At 38.7% G+C, this 20,831-nt stretch overlaps 1 protein-coding gene across 1 annotated transcript in view; it reads right to left on the bottom strand.

Annotated features, from left to right (window-relative positions):
• rnaset2 (ribonuclease T2) overlaps window positions 1-20,831 on the bottom strand; it is a 67,143-nt gene that overhangs the window by 41,323 nt on the left and 4,989 nt on the right. The window lies entirely within an intron of this gene.

The following is a 20,831-nucleotide window of genomic DNA, read 5'->3' as shown; positions in this document are numbered from 1 at the left end:
AAGAGACCGAGAACAAGACACTAAAAGAAAGTGAGACTGTGAGGTACGTGGGGTTTTGCGCTACTTCTGTTGCTGTGGTGCTGATGTTATCTGCTCTAGCAGTACGAGACTTGTCTTGACATGCTTGTTAACAACTTGAGAATGAGTTGAGCGAATGAAATAAGAGAGAGCTTTTGTAAATGGGTTGGTGTGAATTTCTTTTTTTGCTGCTGTTGTTGTTTTCCTTCGACAAGAAGACAAATTTCAACGTGTCATAACATAAACTGCGTGTATATAAGTGTGAACTGAGGGGATATTAAGTTTGAGTGAATGCAGAATGTAGATAATTCAGTGTTGCGTGGCAATAAAAGAGTCTGAGGTGCGGCATAGAAGGACAGGAGGGGTGTGCGTTAATAGGAGTGGGACAGAAAGACAGCGATCTGAATCATTTTGACGTTTTGCTGATCATCTGCTGTCAGATCATTTCCTTGACTTTTTAATTAGTTTTCACATTTTTAATCAACATCATTACTGAGAATCCACATGTTGCCATGACAACCAACTTTTAATTTGAAATAGAATTAGAAAAAGGCTGTGAAACACACAGTCTGTTCACTCACAGACACAGATAGATGCTTGCATACAGTCACATGACAGGACACGAGTGTCAACACACATTCACAACGTTCACAGACTCACACGCACACACAGACACACACACACACACACAGACACACACATATACTGTAGATGGCTGCTATCTAAATGGAATAGCCAGCCAATACTGATAGCATGAAATTGTGTTTCCAAATATAACACCGTGTCATTGGAGTGTGTGAGTGTTTTCCTGAGTGTATGTGTGTTGAGAAATAAAATATATGTTCCTCTATAGTCTTCCACATGGGGGCACTATGGGAACATACATGTGTATTCAAATAATAAGTCACTTTTAGGCGCATGCACACACCTACTCGCTCTCTCTTTCTCTCTCTCTCACACACGCACGCACAGATAGACAGGCCTGTCCTAATTAAAGCAGCACCGTTCAAACAATGAGATAAACTAGGAGCAGAGACATTTTGTTGGTGTGCACTGCCACACAGACTCATATTAAAATACCACTTTTACGCACACACGTATGCTCATGTGCACATACATGCACACACTTGCAGTGACATGTGCACACATTTTTTAATTTGCACTTTACATTGTGAGTGTAAATGCTTATTAATCCCGTGGTGACATTGATTTATTACAGATTTTTGCCCTAAAAGAGAGATGAGGGGGGCAGAGGTGTAGGCTGTGAGCGAAGAAGGGATATGGTGGAGTAGGAAAGGGACGAGAAAGAGAGAATATAACCAAGAACAGCACTAAGAAATGAGAATGTAATTATGCAAAGTTTTGTGGCTTTTTCAATAACGATGATCATTTCTTTATTTTACTGTTGCCAGAAAGGGCAAATATACCGAGAGATGTGAATGGGTGAAAGAGGGAAGAAGGGAGAGGAAAAGGAAAAAGAGAAACTAGAAGTATAGGCAGAGAGCAGATACACTTTTAAATCAGACTGCATTAGATCACAATGCATTAAATAGTCACTGTTGGAAATACTTTTTTGTGTCTCATGCTAGCAGCTGAAAAACAGAATCAGTGTCACATTTTGTTTTAATGCAGTTTGTAGGATTTAATGACATATTGTGGCAACGTTTCAGATTGCAACCAATTATATATACACTATATTGGCAAAAGTATTCTCTTACCCATCTAAATAATTAAATCCAGGTGTTCCAATCACTTCCATAGTCACAAGTGTATAAATTCAAGCACCTCGGCACTTCTACAAACATTTGTGAAAGAATGGGTCGCTCTCACGAGCTCAGTGAATTCACAGTGGTACTGTGACAGGATGCCACCTGTTCAACAAGGCCGGTCGGGAAAATTTGTTGCTAACAAATATTCCACAGTCAACTGCCAGTGGTATTATAACAAAGTGGAAGTGATTGGGAATGACAGCAACTCAGCCATGAAGTGGGAGGCCACGTAAAATAACAGAGCGGGGTCAACGGATGCTGAGGCACATAGTGAACAGTTGCCAACTTTTGGCATAGTCAATTGCTACAGACCTCCAAACGCCATGTGGCCTTTAGATTAGCTCAAGAACAGTGCGTAGAGAGCTTCATAGAATGGGCTTCAATGGCCAAGCAGCTGCATCCAAGCCATATATCACCAAGTGCAATGCAAAGCGTCTAATGCAGTGGTGTAAGAGCAGTGGAGACGCGTTCTCTGGAGTGACGATTCATGCTTCTCAATCTGGCAATCTGCTGGATGAGGGTTTGGTGGTTGCCAGGAGAACGATACTTGTCTGACTGCAATGTGCCAAGTGTAAAGTTTGGTAGAGGGAGGATTATGGTGTGGGGTTGTTTTTTTGGGAGCTGGGCTTGGCCCTTTAGTTCCAGTGAAAGAAACCCTGAATGCTTCAGCATACCAAGAGAGTTTGGACAATTTCATACTCCCAACTTTGTGAAAACAGTTTGGGGATGGTCCCTTCCTGTTCTTCCTATGCCAGTGCACAATGCAAGGTCCATAAACACATGGATGAGCGAGTTTGGTGTGGAAGAACTTGATTGGCCTGCACAGAGTTCTGACCTCAACCTGATAGAGATGAACCTTTGGGATGAATTAGACTTCTCATCCAACATCTGCGTCGGACCTCACAAATGCACTTCTGGAAGAATGGTCAAATATTCTCATAAACACTGCTAAACCTGGAGGAAAACTTTCTCAGAAGAGTTGAAACAGCTGCAAAGGGTGGGCCAACGTCATATTAAACCCTATGGATTAAGAATGGGATATCACTTAAGTTCATATGCGTGTAAAGACAAATGAGCGAATACTTTTGGCAATATAGTATATACACGCACACAAACACACACACATATATATACAGAAATATGCATATAAAAAAAAAAACTCCACACTTAACCTTCTTGTGGCCAGTATCCCCACTTTCAAGCTTGGGTCCTCTACCAGAGGCCTGGGAGCTTGAGGGTTCGACGTAGTGTCTTAGCAGTTCCTCGAACTGCGCTCCCTTGGACAGAGATCTTTAATATGGTCCCCCGCAATCTACTCGAGCCATTCTCCCATTCTTCCGATTACCACCTGTGCCATTGCTGTCTTCAATTCCCACATCTTTTAAACTTCTTCCTTCAGCCCATGGTACTTTTTGAACTTTGCGTGATTATTTGTCTTGATGTTGCTGCTACTTGGAATTGCTACATCTTTTACTATTGCTTTTTTCTATAGCTGGTCGATCACCTCACTGTCCGATGGGTGTGTCATCACCTGTTTACCCATTCTTGGCACAGATGTTGTGTACACTGCTGTATACTATTCCTGCCACTTGGTTATGGCGTTCCATATGTCCTGTACCGGCCTGCATCTTACACCCCATTATTATGAGCTATACTGTCTAGCCTGCACCTAGGATGTGACCTCTTGTGCTCTTGTGCTCGGGGCTGTTCTTGAGCTGGCATGATCAGTGCCTCTGTGCTGTCTTTCAGACCAGCTTTTTCTGGCCACTGATAGGACTACTTGATATCAGTCACTTCTTCAGTCTGTCAATGGTACATCAACAGATTGAAGAAGTGCAAAGGCTTACCCTCCCATGGTTCCTCCTCTTTCTTCTCGCCTCCCCTGGGTTTCAGCAGCCTGAGACACTCACTTAGCAGTTCATCACTGGGGGTCATCTTCCTGATGTATTACTGGATATTTCTTGTTTCATCCTGAATAGTGGCTCTGACGCCCACTAGCCCCCAGCCTCCCTCTTTCCGCTTAATGTACAATCTCAGGGTGCTGGACTTGGGGTGAAAATCTCCATACATTACGAGGAGCTTTATTGTCTTGATATCAGTGGCTTCTATATCCGTTTTTTGGCAATCCTTTTAGGTATCTGATGACTGGGAGGGTGTATGGGTTGATGGCTCTGACTTTCTTCTTGCCATTCAGCTGACTCTTTTTGCCTTACTTGGTTGTCAAGGTTGCCATTTGCCTGTGGGATCCAAAGTTTGTATGTATGTGTATGTGTATGTGTGTGTGTATGTGTATGTGTATATGTATATGGATAGACAGACAGACAGTCAGTCAGACAGACAGACAGACAGACAGTCAGACAGGTTATATGTAAATGAAAAAAATATAACAGATGAGAGCAAATAGATCCATGCATACCTTGCATAACAGGTCAATTATTATTCTTTTTCTTGGGGCTTGTTTTATTTATTTGTCAAAACCTGTGATCTTACACACATTAAAAGCTTTCAAACTTGAAAGCTGAATACACATCAAATCAAAAGTAACTTATCTTTACAAGGAGGCAAGTTTAATGTCTGCATCTGATATATTTCCTGTGATATCAAGTGCTTTGGATAGACAATGTGTTTTTTTCCTTGCAGGTAGATCTGCTCCAAACCAGCTCTCCTGCAGCCTCTTGTAAGTCAATGTTGGAGGCTTTAGTGTGGATGCCTGACAGCATGAAAACCTAAACCCTTGATTCCTGGTCCAAGGACAGTGTGCCAATTTGTCATTCCCCACTGCAGTCATAATGCCACTCTTTTGCTGTTGTGCATCCTTACACACATCAAATACAAACAATGTGTCCCAAACAACAATAAATCATCTTGTTTGGGATTAAAGAAAAATGGTAATATCTATCTCCCTAAGAAAAGCCATATTTGTTTTAAAGGAACCTCAAATTATTATGCAAACTCTTGTCTCTATGCTCTATGCTATTTTCTGTGACAGTCGAGGTCATTTACACTGTCAGACGCTCAACTTATCATATTCATTCAATCATTTTCCATATTCTGTTCTTACAACTCAGGGTTGTGGGCAGGAGGTGTGGGGTGAGCTGGAGTCTATCCCAGCTGCCAGGCTTGAGGCTGGGCATATCGTGGACATATTAGCAGTCTATTGCGGGGTCAACATAGAGACAAACGACCATGCATGCTCACAATTGCTCCCATGGAAAATTTGTAATAGTGATGGTCTAAAAGTTTAAACAGATGCTCAATTTGACTTTTCAAAAGTTCATCTTTAACATTTTTTTCTTCTTCTAATCAGTCAGATGAGTAAAAAAACTGAGTTCTTTAAATGCATCTTAATTTCAGCTTTGGGTCAGGCAATTTCTTCAAATTGAAAGGCATGGTAAGAAAAGAGCCCTAAATTACGATTCTGGAGAAAAAAACATCAGGCAGTTTTCATAAAACTTATTCTGAAACAGACCTTCCAACACCACAGCAATCTGAGACAAACAGAGTGGTAAATACATTAGTCGTTTTCAGTGCTTCAATTTTCTAAAGATGCTTTGGAGGGTAAGCAAGTGAGAAGAGAAGTGTCTGCAACTTTTGGCTCCAGACCTGTGATGGATAGTTTTCAGTCAGCTCTATCATAACCCCTCCTGTAAATTGCCAACAGAGACTAAGTAAATGTAAATGTAGCAGTTAATCTTACAGATCATTTCCTACAAGCAAACGTATGTAACTTGCCACTTCATTTCTCCAGTTATCTGTTTGTAATTTTCCGTTCACATGATGACACTGTGGATACCTCAACATATATTTGGAGTGATTCTACAGCATACGTTTTAATTTCTAAAATGCATTATCTTCATCTTGCCCACATTGCCCATGCAAAAGTACATCTTGCGTGAGAGTATATGTAAAACATTTAATGTGACCCAGTCACAGTCAAGGCCTGAACCCTTGGTTGTTAAGACATGAGTGGACCTAAATCCCGGGAGAGACAAACAGAAAGCTCATTAACAATCATAAGAACCACTTATATGCATGAATGGTGATGTGTTAAGGCTTCCTCAACGGCTAATGAGAAAAGCTACAAACATTTCTCTAAATGGCGAGTTTTTGTTTTGCAAATAAATAAATAAAATGAATCCTATTTCATTTCATTCATTTTCATTTCATTTTCAAACCTGGAGCAATGCTGTTTTGGACTGGTCTCACTTTGGTCTCTCACAGCAAAGATAAGAAAGTTAGTTTGACTGAAGTGTCTAAATTGCTCACATTCATGAATATGACACGCCATCTGCCTGAGCCTATGTCACGCTGCCCTCAATAGAAATGATGTAGAAAGAGTGGGCAGCGAAATGAATTTCTTTTTTACGAAACACAGAAAAAATATGTTTTTTGGAGGGATTTTTGAGTGCAGGCTTTGAGAACGGGTTACAGTGAGAATGACATGTGATTTTTAACATTGGCTGCTTATTCCTGAAAAGCTTAGATTTTGGAAAATCTAAGTCTGTCACCTCACAGCAGCGCTCTTCTCTCCCCCGCTGAAATACTTGTAAAAATTAACGCAGTTTTACCATACTCAGTCTCCCCCCCCCCAAATCTGATCCCTCAACTCTCTGTTCATTTCTTCTCCGAGTTCTTCTTCTATGTATTCTCTCTTCCAGTCTCTCCTCCCTCACTCCTTTCACTCCTTGTCCAATCACTGTGAAATTGCATGGCAGCTACTTGGGGACTTTTCTGACAGAGAAATTTGGCTTAGATCAAAATCACTAGTGAGCACTCCTGCATTCCTTTACCAATTTAAATTATTTTGCAGCTTTATGGGCACACCCACCCAGACAGCCAGACTTACAGTAACACTATGCAAGTCTCCCGACCTGTTTTTTTTCTTAAGTTTCTTTCTTTTCACTGTCTCTGTCACACACAACAAAACGTTCATATACAACATTAGTCACCACTAAAAGTGGCGGTAGAGTGAGGTGTTAACAAGCAGGAGTCTAAACAGCTGTTCACTGACTGTTATTGCCGAGATTAGATGAAAAAAAGTGGCGAGTGCAGCCGGGAGAAGAGAGAAATGTGCAAGCAGATAAATGGGGTTAGGGTTTAACGAAGCTGATCATTAAAACATTAACATATTTATACTGTGCTGCAGAATGTAGAGTAAACTTTCTTACACCTGTAATTTATATCCTTTCAAACTGCAGGCAGATTCATTTTAGCTTCTTGGAAAGTGCAGCCAGTGATGCATGTCAACAAGTTGAAGCCACAAAGACAAAAGGAGCTGTCGAGCCTGCTAGGAATTTGAATTTTTTTCCTGATATGTAGGCGATAACTGAGATTATCACGTTATGGCAACGCAACAGGATTGCCTCACGTGACTTTCTATACATCTGACATTCTTGATGTATGCACCTCCTCAGGTTGAGGGGCAGAATCAGAAGAAGAAGCTACATAATAATCAGCCTCTCCAAATTCAACTTTTCATACTGTCTGAGAAACCACCAGCTGCAAGCAACACTGTCAAAAGCCGCTGCATTCTTGTTGCTTTGATTCAAAAGAATGTTTCATTTTCAGCTGCTGCTAAATCTTTCTTCATCCTCATGCTTAGTTATGATAACAAAAACAAACAAAAAAAAACAACTGAATTTTATCTCACCCACTGTCCTTCAGTTAAATTGAGTTACCTGAGCATTTTGTTTAGATCCGTCTTGATTAAAATATATTCATACATGAACACTAATGTCCAGGGTTATGCCGGACTGGTCAGATAATTAATCTGTGTGTGGCTGCCATCAAATTCTTAGTAAGCTTAATATTTGTCACGAAAAATTCTTCACTTTCAACATTTGTAAAGTGTATTATGTTCCGCTCGTAATAAGGTATTAGTTTAAAAATCTTAGAATTGCATGTTGCACAGAATCCCATCTCTTTGATTAAAAAAGATTTTCATACTTGTAAATGTAGAATAATCTTGTTTGGCTGTTCAAACAAACAAAAAAGATAAACTGATGGTTTGAAAAGAACAATATGTCAGGCTAGAGGCCCTCAGGACAAATCCAAGAACTGATAAAGTTAGCTGCTTTGGTCCAGCATAAAGATATTTCTGCTGTGTGAAAGTCTGTTTTAATATGCATACATGGACATTAGTGTGCATGACCTTTTGACCTTACAATCAGAGAAGACATTTTTAACTCATGAGGTCATGAGGATCAAATTCAACAGTAGAAACCTAATGAGAGAGAATAAAATGTATTGTGACCACATGCATTTTAATGTGTGTCTGCCTTGGTGTATGCCATGTCTACTTCATGCAGGTACAGTCTCATCATGTTTGAAAAAGGCTATTGTTTCAAGGCTGCCTCGTGGTCAAAGACAATCAGTCTCTTTCAGAACCTTTTAGTCTTTTTAATCTTGCACTGATGTGAAGCCATTTAATAAATAGAAACTACCAAAAAGTTGCTGAGACAAAATTCTTCAACAGTCCTCGGTTTCTCTGATCTACTCTTCCCCCTCTTCCACACTATCTGAAATAATTTACTTAGAACTCTTTCACAAGTTCCATCACAGATCTTCATATTGTTTTCAAATCTCGTGAGATGTTTTTGCTTCAATCAGCTTCAGCAGAACCTGATCAGTTAATAGGAGGAGATGTTTTCATATGGGTCGCCCTGACTGTATGTTTTAAATAAACTGAACGTTTTAATTACTCTTATAAGGTTTTTTAAAAGTAAATAAGTAAACAAAAGAGGTTTAGATGCATGTATATTTCTTTGAAAATATACATGCATATGTTTATGAATAATATAACCAGATGGTCATGACCTGTTTTCGTGTAATCTAGAAAATTCTCTGTGTGATCATGGTTAGAGAAATACGGACATTGGATTTTTGGGGCTATTGTCAGTACCAATTCCTAGGTAGCAAAAAAAATTCTGATATCTAAATATACTGGACAGTAATTCTTATGGAAATGGGGTCACTTTTCAGTAACCTTCAATCAGTGCATTTCATGAACAAGCTAGCAACCTGGCATGAAGACAGCTCTTGACTCTGCTCACAGCTGATGCATATTCTTCTATTTTATACAGCTTCAGATGCAAATCTTTGGAATTAAAAAAAAAGATAAATAGATAAATTGAGAGCTGGTTGACAATTTATTGAGTCATAATGAATTAATTTGTTAATGGATGCCCAACTTTAGTAGATATACACATCAGCTTTGAGGTAATGGAGCAAAAGAAAATGTAGCTCAGTTTGAATGATAAGTATGTTTAGGATTTTGACCAAAGGCTTGGGGATGGTAGACAAAACTGTTGATGCATAGCGTATGCGTTTTCAAAAATGTAAGTCTTTGCCAAGAATCTCTACTTATCCCAAAGACTTTCAGTGGTTGTTTTTTAAGCTTCACAAATCTTGTTTGTCGTTTTTGTTCTACTTATTTGGTGAATGATTAGCTGGCACTCGTGGGGAAACAAGTTGTAAATCTCTCATCAAGAGCAATCTATGGACAAAGAGAAGAATGAACCCTGGATCACATCTGATTAAATTACACCAACATCCCGTGTACTCATTACAGACACATGTGCACACTATCTTGTCCCTATTGCAATGGTCTTATTATTGTTGTCTTATTTAGAACACACAAGGATAAGGAATAATAGGGTGAAAAATTCAGTTTTTTAAAAAGTGTGATAGATTTTAGTTTCAAATAATGTATTAGCTGCTACTGTTTTGAAATGTATTCATTTATGATAGCTCCAATCTTTTTGTTAATATCTGCAGGACTTCTGGTTTGTGTTTTTGCAGAGGGAGCAGGAAAAGCAGACTGCATGGTGTACTGGGTAGCACTGTTTACTCACAGCTCAAGGGCTCCTCGTTTGAATCCTGGCTGGGGCCTTTGTGTGTGGCGTTTGCACATTGTTCCAGCGTATGGGTGGCAATCTTTTCCAAAGTTTAACAATCTTGCTTCTAATCCTTGCTGTGTAAAACATCAACAAGACAACAAACAAAAGTGCAAGGAAGCAGCAACTGTAAGAAGCATTGAAAATTAAAGTTACTTGACAGCACAGCAGGTCAGCATGGGACTTCTTTTTGGGTCTTGCAACTGATATTCGTATATGTAGCACCATCTTCCTGACCTCCTTTTTCACTTCTTAAATGTTAGACAGCAGTGCCACTGCATTCCTTTATGGAGTAATATTTGTGTGAAGTGGTACAAAAAAAACCCCAAAAACTGCAAAAACTATGTATGTAGATTGGATTTGGTAATATAAGTTTATGTGACTATCATTCTGCCACGAGACTGGATCGTATTGTTGGATGTAAGAGCATGAACATTTCACCAAATTTCACAGAATATTTGTGGTGCTCTTGAGTGCAATTTGCCTTTCATAACCTCTCTTGAATGGGAAGAAATAAAAACCTGTATATGTTTGGGCATCAACTGACATTAGTTGGGTTCTAAAAAAATTTTACTTATACAAAACTGACATGCAATGACCCAGAGATATCTAAAGTATTGATTGCGGCAAAGTAAACAATGTAAAATATGGTCAAATCTTAGGGCGCGTATTGATCCGACACTTGCTTTGGAGGAAATTAGAGATGTTCAGAGTTTATTGTCTGAAACAAAAAAGTTATCTGCCTAAATTATAAAAAAGAATGTATAATGCTTTTTTTCTAATGCTGTAAATCTAAGCTGCACTCAATAAATTAATCACGAGACAAGAGGTATCAGAATGTTGTTAGCTTACCACTGCAGGTGCTTGAAAAATTGAAGGTAAAACCAAGCAAAGAGCATGACTACCATAAGACTGATTTCAAATTTCTTTGTGAGTTCTGGAGGAAATTGCCTTGCTTTTAGTTTCTCTGTTCAACATACCTGGACCATTTTTCTGGTGCGATCAAAAGAGGCTGTGACAGCGGATGGACATCATCAAACCTCAGTGACCCGTTTTGCCCTCTCTGAATTCATTTTCTATAATGCATATTTCATTCCTCAACTCAGTAATTTGGGCTCTCGCTCTTATTATCCATCTCTTATACTGCATAGTTGTATCGGCAAATCATGACAATGAACCACTGTCATTCAAAAAACAACACTATTTCAGATTTAGAGAAAGAATGATAATTTGATTCTAAAAACATATCAATTTAATTTTAAAGAGACACACGGGATAAGTAAGGATTGTAAAGAAGAAATGCAAAAACTAGTCAACATGAGCGAAAGGAAAACAGGACACTAAATTAAATCTAAACAGAAAGGCATGAAATATAGAGAATTATTAAAAGATAGTTGTGTAGTGAGGATAAGATAGTGTGTATTCTTGTATCTGTGTATGGTCGTAGGATGCGGTTGCTCCTGGCAGCAGGTCTGTGCACTTCCCCTGTCATGACCAATCATTGTCAAAAAGAGCGTCCGTCCACACACACAAAAACACACACACTGTCTTTGCTTTCTCTGGTACTATAAGGGTGAGTTACGCAGCCATCCGTGCCTGCTTTCTCTGCTTTCATATACAAACTGAGCAAACCACATCAACAAGGTGAAAGCAAAAGTTTCTATAGAAAATACCTGGCTGTGTTGTGACGTTTCACCCGCAGGAACAAAGCCACAAACTCATTGCTCCCAAACATGATTCAGACATGTTCGCGAGCGAGTACTGAATGCTCCTCATTTTAATTTGTGTGCTTGCGTAAAACAGATTTGCGGTGGTCACTTCCAGCTGCATAGAGTGGCTCAAAATGTGTCAGTGTGCACTAACAAATGAAGTACACATTCATCATGCTAATTTTATATACACACATTGAAGTTGTGCAACAGCGTAGATACTTGGAAGCCAGGAAAACGCTTGAGATTGAATGCAAAATCCATTACTTGAAAAGGACTGCAGTCGTTGCTTAGTGTCAGCTGCAATTTAGAGCAGAATGAGGGTCTGCTTAATAATTCAAATTAATGATGATGATCACACATGACACATAAATACATAATGATGTCGCTTAACAAGTTTTAACAGCTCTCCTTTACTGTACAAGTCTGTGAAAGTGCACCGTGGCACAAACAAAAAAGAAAATAAGCTCATGCATTTGCAAAGATTTTGCCTATTAATGAGCTGCAGACATGGGAAAATAGGGCTCAGGCTGAAACATAATAGAATGGTTCTTTAATATTCATTTCAGTTCACACAACATTACTATGCATTTTATGGTTTTACACACAGTGAGCAATCCTGTAGAGCAGAATAGATATAGATAAAAAGTGTTAGGTATACGAGTAATAGTTGTAGCTGTGCTTGCTTGAAAATGTTTTTGATGGAGCTTTTTCCACCATTCTATGGAGGTAGCCATGGTGAAGCCAGCGATTGTGTTTTTTATTTTTAGATGTGTGTGTGTTTTATGGCATGTGTAAATGCCAGGTGATTATGACAGCTGCTTTAGTTAACAGAGCACCAAAAACAAAACAGTATGCTTGAACTGTGCATCCACTCCCTGTTCTCCTCTCACCTTTTTAATCTCTTGCTCTTTCTGTCTCGATCTCGTCCTCCTCCTGACTGTCAGCATATTTTCCTCACTGTGTTGTGATATTTGTTGAGCTTAACATGGGATTTTGGCAGCTGCTCAGGCAGCCCTGCAGTGGCCCTCTGTTATCCAGTCTATGGTTTCTACAGCCTGCTGTTGCAAAAATACATATTCCATCCATTTTTTACACATTTCATGGAAGTACGGAAGCACAGAATCAAAATGTAAACATTTGTTATTTAAACTATATGGATCTATAATAATCATTCATTAAATATCTGCTTTGATCCTATTTTGATATGTTTGTATCAGTCTTTTGAAGCTACTTAGAAGTTCTGCTTTCCAGGTATTTTATCGGTGTGATGAAAAGTGGTTATCTTAATGAATTCTGTCTTATATGTTGATCCTGACACTGTAAAGAGACAAAAATACAAGCAAACACGTTCACCAAGGTAACAGCACAAGTGCAGCATTTTGGAAAAAAAAACATTGCAAACAGAAAGTGACTGGTGACTATTTATGACTCTCATATGACTCTCATATATGATTGCTAAAATGACAACAACTCTAGATTACTTGCCTGGATTATTCATAGTTCACCAAACAATGTTTTTTAAAAGCCTGAACAGGGCTTCCAAGTGGTTATTTGCAAGTGAGCTTGAAGGCTATTAGTTGTTAACTTGCAAATAAATTAAGCAAAGTATATCTACTATATAATTTCTCATGCGTGTTGTTGATAAACCTTAAAGGGAAAGTTAAAACTCAAATATACATATTTTTCTGGTGTCCTGTTGGGGTTTTTCCCCATTAAATATTTTCATAGGATTTTCTGGTTCTAGTGTCCTTTATTTGAAAATTGCTTGACAGGAAATGGTGGCAGAAAGAGAGGATGACATGCAGAAAGGGCCCCGGACTGGGACTTAAATCTTGCCTGGCTGATGCCTCAGCCTCTGTACACAGGACACCTGCTCAACCAGTTGAGCTTTCCAGCACTGCTGGCAATTCAGCATTGCTCCATCAAAATTATATCGATGTGACTCACGTTAACATAATTTCAGCTGTTGCGAGATTAGCCTTCTCACAAATATTTAGGGACTAGATGGTTGGCTTATGGTGCTCTTCTTCTTCTTTCAGCCTCTCCCTTTATCAGGGGTCGCCACAGCGAGTCGATCTTGCATCATTGATTTGGTTTTACACCGGATGCCTTCACTGTTTATCTGGACTTGGGACTGGCACTGGAAATACACTGGCTTGTGCTCACCAGTGGCTGGGCGCTCACACTCACACCTCGGGACAATTTAGAGTCACCAATTAACCAAACATGCATGTTTTTGGTGGGTGGGAGGAAGTCAGAGTACCTGGAGAGAGATGGGAGAACATGCAAACTCCACACAGAACAACAGAAATGTCATCTGTTCCTAAGAGTTTAAAATGGGATCACACACTGACATATTTTCTTGAGGCTTTCATTCCGTGTACCAAATATCAACTGTAGAGATCAATTAAGAAATTCAGCACAAATCTTTAATTAGAGTTTCAATTATGTTTTACAAAAAATTGTCGTTATTTATTACAATTTACATTTGAAAATCTACAGTCAGTCCTGTCTGTGCTGAAAGATCTGTGGTTTGGTGACAGTACAGCGTGGAATGTCACGATCCATGGGTTTTTATATTTTGGTTTTCTTATCTTCTACTTTTCCTTTTGTACATGTTGTGATGTTTTCTGTTTTATTTTCAGGTAAGATCCTGTCGTTTGGTTAAGTTCTGTTAGCTTTATTGCTGTCTTCTAACACCTGGTTTCCATTGCTAATTTCCCCACCTGTTGTTCATCCCCTCATCACTTCATCAGTATATATACTCCTAGTATTCTTTTGTTGTCTTCCTCTATTGGTCCATCCGTCTGTCAGCCAGTCAGTCAGCCAGCCAGTCAGCCAGTCAGTCAGCCAGTCAGTCAGCCAGTCAGTCAGCCAGTCAGTCAGTCAGCCAGCCAGTCAGCCAGTCAGTCAGCCAGCCAGTCAGTCAGCCAGTCAGTCAGCCAATCAGCCAGCCAATCAGCCAGCCAGTCAGTCAGTCAGTCAGTCAATCAGCCATTCAGCCAGTAAGTCAGTCAGTCAGTCAGCCAGCCAGACAGCCAGTCAGTCAGCCAATCAGCCAGCCAGTCAGTCAGCCAGTCAGTCAGCCAGTCAGTCACTCAGTCAGCCAGTCAGCCAGTCAGTCAGTCAGTCAGTCAATCAGCCATTCAGCCAGTCAGCCAATCAGCCAGTCAGTCAGTCAGTCAGTCAGTCAGCCAGCCAGCCAGTCAGCCAGTCAGTCAGTCAGTCAGTCAGTCAGTCAGCCAGTCAGCCAGTCAGCCAGTCAGCCAGTCCTCTTTGTTATGCAAGTTAAATCTTTTATACCCTTTTCTTGTTTTTCTGTTCTGCCTCAACAGCGCCTTTTGTTTAGTTTTATCAAATCATTTTTCATCTGGCCTATTCCCCAGGTAGTTCTGCGTAGTTCTGGTCCTTCTATGATGAATCGTGACATAGAAGGAAGCTTTATTCACACTCACTCATGCTGTCACAATCATAAGTACAAGCCTAGCAGATTCATTAAATCCCCCACGCAATGATACCATCATTGTTTCTCATGTATGAGTTTTTCTCTTGACTGAAACCGTAACTAAAATGTAGCCTTTTAAGACCACATATAAACCAAAAGTCACTGATTGAACAATTGCAATTACTTGACAAAAATGAATGTAAACAGTCAGGCTTTTGATTTGAGCTCAAATGAAAATTCCCTCTGAAAAAGTCAGTTCACATCTGCAGTTTGCTGCTGTGCGGTCAGCTGAATGTATTATAAGTCAGGCAGACAAAAGAGTATCAGAGGGATGCCAGTCCTCATGCTCATGAAGCTATGGCAACAGTTTATCCAGAAATTGACTTCCCTGATCTTATCTCCACTCCAGCATAGTATAACAGCTGAGAGAGGAACTGTAACTGGAGCAATGGTCAATTTGGCAATATGTAGGCTGCATGCACTTTGTGAATTATTTCCTTTAAGAAAACGTGTCTAATGACTTGTTTCAAGTGGCAGAAGGCTCTTTTAGAGTGATTACTCTTCTGTTCCTTTGTTCATATCACTTGAACCATGATTTTTATTTGCAGCATTTCCAGCTGTAGGTTTCGTTGTTTTATTTGATTTATCAATTAATTAATTATCATTGCACCTTTAATCTGTTATCTTCTCAATCTAGCCATTATTTAATGCTATTCTCCTCATCTCCTTGCCAATTTGGGGAAGGTAACACAGAGGGACAGTCAAAACCTCCCTGCTGAGTTCACTCTTTAGTTCTCCTGGAGAGATTGATTGGTCTCTTGATTGGTCACTCTTTCTTTTTCACTTTTTGGTATCCTCTTTATTCTATTTTTTCAACCTCTGACATTTGGCCATGAAAAATACTCTGAGCTAATTTGTTTTTACCATCAAGACCTGTTGTTTGAAATCAAAAACAGCCAGAATTAAAAGTCTGTATATCATCAGAATGCTTCTGAGACCTTTATGAAAATCTCCACCTGGCATTGCTTGAAAAAAACAAACAAAAAAAGAGAAAAAAGATCAGGTATTATATTACTTTTTATATTGGACCGTAGATCTCATCTGATCACGGATTTACCTTGAGTCCATAATATATCTTACAAAGCCAAATTCAACCCAGCGAACTTCATCAGATAATAATTTTTCCGTTTCCAACTACCTGCAGCTGTAGGGTTCAAGAGTCCCAAAAACATATTGACTGCTTTCAAATGGTACAGAATTGGCTAAAATAAGAATCACATGACTCAAAATGCCCTCATACCTCATCACTCTAGTACAGCTAGATAGATAGATTAAAGTAGCTTTGGCCTCAGTAAGTACATCTGTTCATTTTGTAAAGCCTTTTCAGTGGAGCCAGAAATGTATCCCAGCATACAATGGAAAAAAACATGCAGAAACCTTAAAAAGCTGCTGCTTTTCTGCAGTGCAATGCTATTAAGGGAAATTCACTGGCTGCTCTGTACATTCATCCGAAATGGTTGCTGGAGATGAGGAAGGGGATAAACATACAAAGTCTACACTGTGCAGCTCTTAGTTTGTCAGTGCAATATCTACTTTGGGCACGTATTTATTAATTAGAAATAAAGAAACAATTAGTTCAAGGCTTAAGCATGGTTTATATCGATTATACACACACACACACACACAGACACACACACAAATATATATATATATATATATATATATATATATATATATATATATATATATATATATATACATTCAACTGATTCGGATTATTCAGATCCTCCAATCAGCTATCCTGCTGTCACAGAAAGTGTGTGTGACACTCTCAGGCTCTTCTTCTCTCTCCCTTGCTGGTACCTTAATATATAAAAAACATTTGTAAGTATACATATCTCATTAACTCTGTGAATTGTTGTTGTCAATTTCTGCTCTGAATTATCAGTAGTATTATTTCTTTTGAACCTTCTTCTGTTGTTATTCCTTGCCCATTATTTCGAACGTCTTTTTTTGTTTGAAATTGCTGCCTAGGAATTTGAATTGATTTGTGTGAATCTGTGATTGTCGTGTGTGTGTGTATAAAATGATGTATTTTTTCTTTTTGCTTGCAGCATTCTTTTGTTTGGTTAATTTCTTCAATCAACATGACAGTAGGAAAGGTACTTTATAAATAATTACAGTTGAATGTGAAGTTAATTTCAGCAATAAGCGAAGCATTTAGGGTAGATAAGTGCAGAGCCAACAAATTACCAGTGGATGTAAGACAGAGAACTGAAATGTTGTATTGCTTCATAAAAAAAATTAAAAGTCAAAGGAGGTGAAGAAATAGGAACAGACAATATAGGAGTTGAGATATTTTTTCTTTACAAAGTCCAGCCTATTGTCAAAATGGAATTCCAAGGCCAGAAGTGTTTGATGCAATAAAGCACCAGAAACAAAGCTGCTTGGGCAGTGAGAAGAAAATAACATACACTTATAAATCTCTGTATGTCTCTGTCTCTTCAGATTCTATTACAATGGACTTTCACACAATCACAATAACCCACAACCCGACTTGTGTATGTGTATTGGTCATAATAACCTCTGCAGATTGTAGATTCCTGGGTACAACACCTGTCACCCCCATGCTGTATACATGTACGCACACACACACACACTCACATACATGCACACACAACTATCTTTGACAGGTGGTGGGATTGATTTTACACAGAACAGTACAATCCAAAGTTAGTTATTAGGGCTGCCAACCTTTAATGCCTTGCTCACCTGGCTCAAATGTTTGTGTTTTAGTGGTTCTGTAACCCTAGAAGGCGTCATTTTTCTTCCTTTGTTGCTTTACCCTTCTCTTCTCTGTATATCAGTATGTACGCCACCTGTCTTGCCTCTCAATACTTTGTTTCTCTGTGAGTTTCTCTGTGAGATTCTCTGTGGGCCTGTATGCCTTCCAAATTCTGCGCAAAAATCCCTCTTCCTCTGTATCAATTTGGACAAATTCTTGTGACTTTGGTGAGCTACTGCAACCATTTGGTTTTATGTCTTGACAACAGCTAAATCAACTGCAATTTACCACAGAAATTCAAGTACCAATCAGTATAAATGTCATATGAGTGATCTGATATGTTGCTGCAAATTATTTGCACAATGCTCGTTAATGCACCAAAGTACTGCAAAATTTATGATGCTGCCATCTACCTCAGCTGTGCTGCCTCTTATGCTGATTACCCGAGTAAGCATCTTCACAGGTTAAACTAATAAAAAAGAAAAGAGAAAAAAAAAACATCTGTCAAACATGAGCAGTGTTTGTATTTCTATTTTGAGCTTTTTAGTATTTACCTCAAATCACTGCAGTGCCAAAGAACAGACTCAAAGATCTTCAGTGTATTTTTTTTTCTACAGTTCATTCTCTCAAAGAACAAATTGTATATATATATATATATATATATATATATATATATATATATATATATATATATATATATATATATATATATAAAATCACCAGTTTTATTTGTATGCACTTGTCAGTGTCACTGTGTCTTCTGCTGAAACCTCCAAAGAAGAAGAAACATGAAGCCAATTAAAAGAGCTAAAAAACTGAAGTTCCTCGAATAACTTAGGTTTTATCGAGATGCAACATTTTTCATTATTATCTCGGTGCTGCTTTGAATGACATGTGAGTTATCTTATACTTATTAGTGTCTTTCAGTTTGTGCTCAGATCCATCACTTCTCTAGGTAAAATAAAGCAAAAAACAAGATGGTGACAGCTCAACATTGGTGTCACAGTGCCTGTGTCCACCTGTTATACACAATCTGAGGTATGTCTGTATGTTTTTGCTGCAATGTGGAAAATCCAATGCTTTCATTCAGACTACAAGTGAGGAAAAGATGAGACCAGAGAGGAGCAAGCGCAATCCAGACCGAGCAACAGCAGAGCAGATGAGCTGAGCACAACTGGAGACTTGAGAAGAATTACCCTGACAGCTTTTTTCACTGTTTCATTCTTTCCTACCCACCCACTATATATACAGGAAGGAAGAGGAAGAGAAATCAATCAATGTGTCAAAATGATCAATATGTCCAAATCCCTGCGAAGATGTCAAAATCCACCGCCATTTAACATTTTAGAGGACCGACCTATACAATTTAATATTATCTAATATTTCATTGTATCCCAAATATATCATTTCTGGCAGAGTGAAAACCCCCTGAATCAACAATCAGATACTGATACTAAAACTGAAAACAATAATCATGAAATTCTATGACAGCAAACCATGTGGGTACAAAGTCCTGTTACTTGCTGCCAAAGACTAAACCCAGAGGACAGAGAACTCTTATCAGTTATGTTATGAAGAGACAGATGCCAGAGCTCCTTTCATGATAATGATTTACAGACTGGCACACTCATGCTTATGTTTGTTTTTACAGTCACTTGATGCCTCCCAAGACTACATGATAGAAGCCCGATAATGGCCTGAGCTGATAGACCTGGGGGAATAAGAGCTTCATGGCTGACAACTTCCCCTTTTTATCCCATGATGTGCGGCACATTAGAGATCAGCCGAATCCGTCTGTGGGGCATACATAAAAATCAGTTTATCCATTTTCTGCCCTTCACTGAGCTTTTGAGACAATTCTGGGAACGTGTTTTATGGTGGCACTTTATGAGTTGACAACAAAGCTGGAAAACAGTAGGGCCTCCAGCAGTATGATTTGTAAAAATCTTTAAATTCCATGGCAGTCAAACCTGTTCACCATTTATTTAGATTATTAATGCTGTCTCTCTGAAGTACCATACTTCAGTCAACTGTTTTTGAGTGTGCTTCATAGAAAGATATAAAACATTTAGCCTTTAATGTCTTGGTGATATCACCTACAGATGATGGAGCATTTTTCTATACTGTGGAGAAAAAATTTCCTTATTTTCTTGTTTTTTTTTTCTTTTTTTTCTTTCCATGCTCCTGGCTATTCTTAAAACACCAGATAGACTGTTAGCCATGTGGAAGCAGTGCTGATATATTAATTCCTAACACTCTGACCCTACTTAGAAAAGACTTAAAGCTGAAAAAAAAAAACTTTGATGAACAACATGCACACAAGACTCAGTGCCCATAGCTGAGATTGCAGTTTGAGTAAACTGAATTAAAACTTTATTGAGATAGCACAAATCCTGTGTCAAATGTTACTACAGAACATAAAAAGAAGTGAAAAATATGTATGTAAAGTAAATTCAACTTTAATTGCAGAATCTGGGCAGACTGGTCATCTGATGGCCAGTTCCACAGCCTGGGGGCATGATTGCACTAAACTAATATATGACAAAAGTCTTACAGATTTTATGTCTTCTGACTTCACAAGGTTCTGATGGGGAGTCGATGACAGAAGAGTTCTCATCAGAGGGTGTTGCATACCTTATCTGTTTGGAGACTGTATCATGTAGATGTAGGTTTCCAATGGTCGTGTAGATATCCACAATCACCTATAATTGGCCCGTTTGCTTGGGTACCTGGAACGTTTAAGACACTATCATAAAGGGTCTGAGGGAACTTATTATAACCATATTGTTATGATCATTTAGTGAATTCTTAATGTTTTTTTTATAACCAATAAAATAATCTTGAAAACTATTCTAAAACTACCAGGTTTTGCCACTTTGGCACATTTATAATGTGATATAAGGAGTAATCCTGCTCTGGTCCAAGATACTTAATTTTGTACAACTTGTTATTAATCTGGGGATTTTTCTGGTGAGACTGGAAGGAAGAACACTGCAACAGTGCAATTTTAGTGAAAAAAGCAAGCACTAGTGTCTCAGCATTGGCTTGAAAAAGAAGAACATACACTCTGGCAATACATTTGGGCTGATTTAAAAGCAGATTTAGTCACTATCTGGATGTGGGCTGCGTAGTTTGAATTAGAGTATGATCACGACACAACTGTTGTGGCAGATGGTTTGTTACATCAAACCATCTGGGAAATCATCT

Source organism: Leuresthes tenuis, unplaced genomic scaffold (genome assembly GCF_036924035.1).
Source record: "Leuresthes tenuis unplaced genomic scaffold, fLeuTen1.0.hap1 SCAF_2, whole genome shotgun sequence".
Taxonomy (NCBI): domain Eukaryota; kingdom Metazoa; phylum Chordata; class Actinopteri; order Atheriniformes; family Atherinopsidae; genus Leuresthes; species Leuresthes tenuis.
Note: the sequence above shows the minus strand (reverse complement) of the source record. Positions and strands in the feature narration are given on the sequence as shown.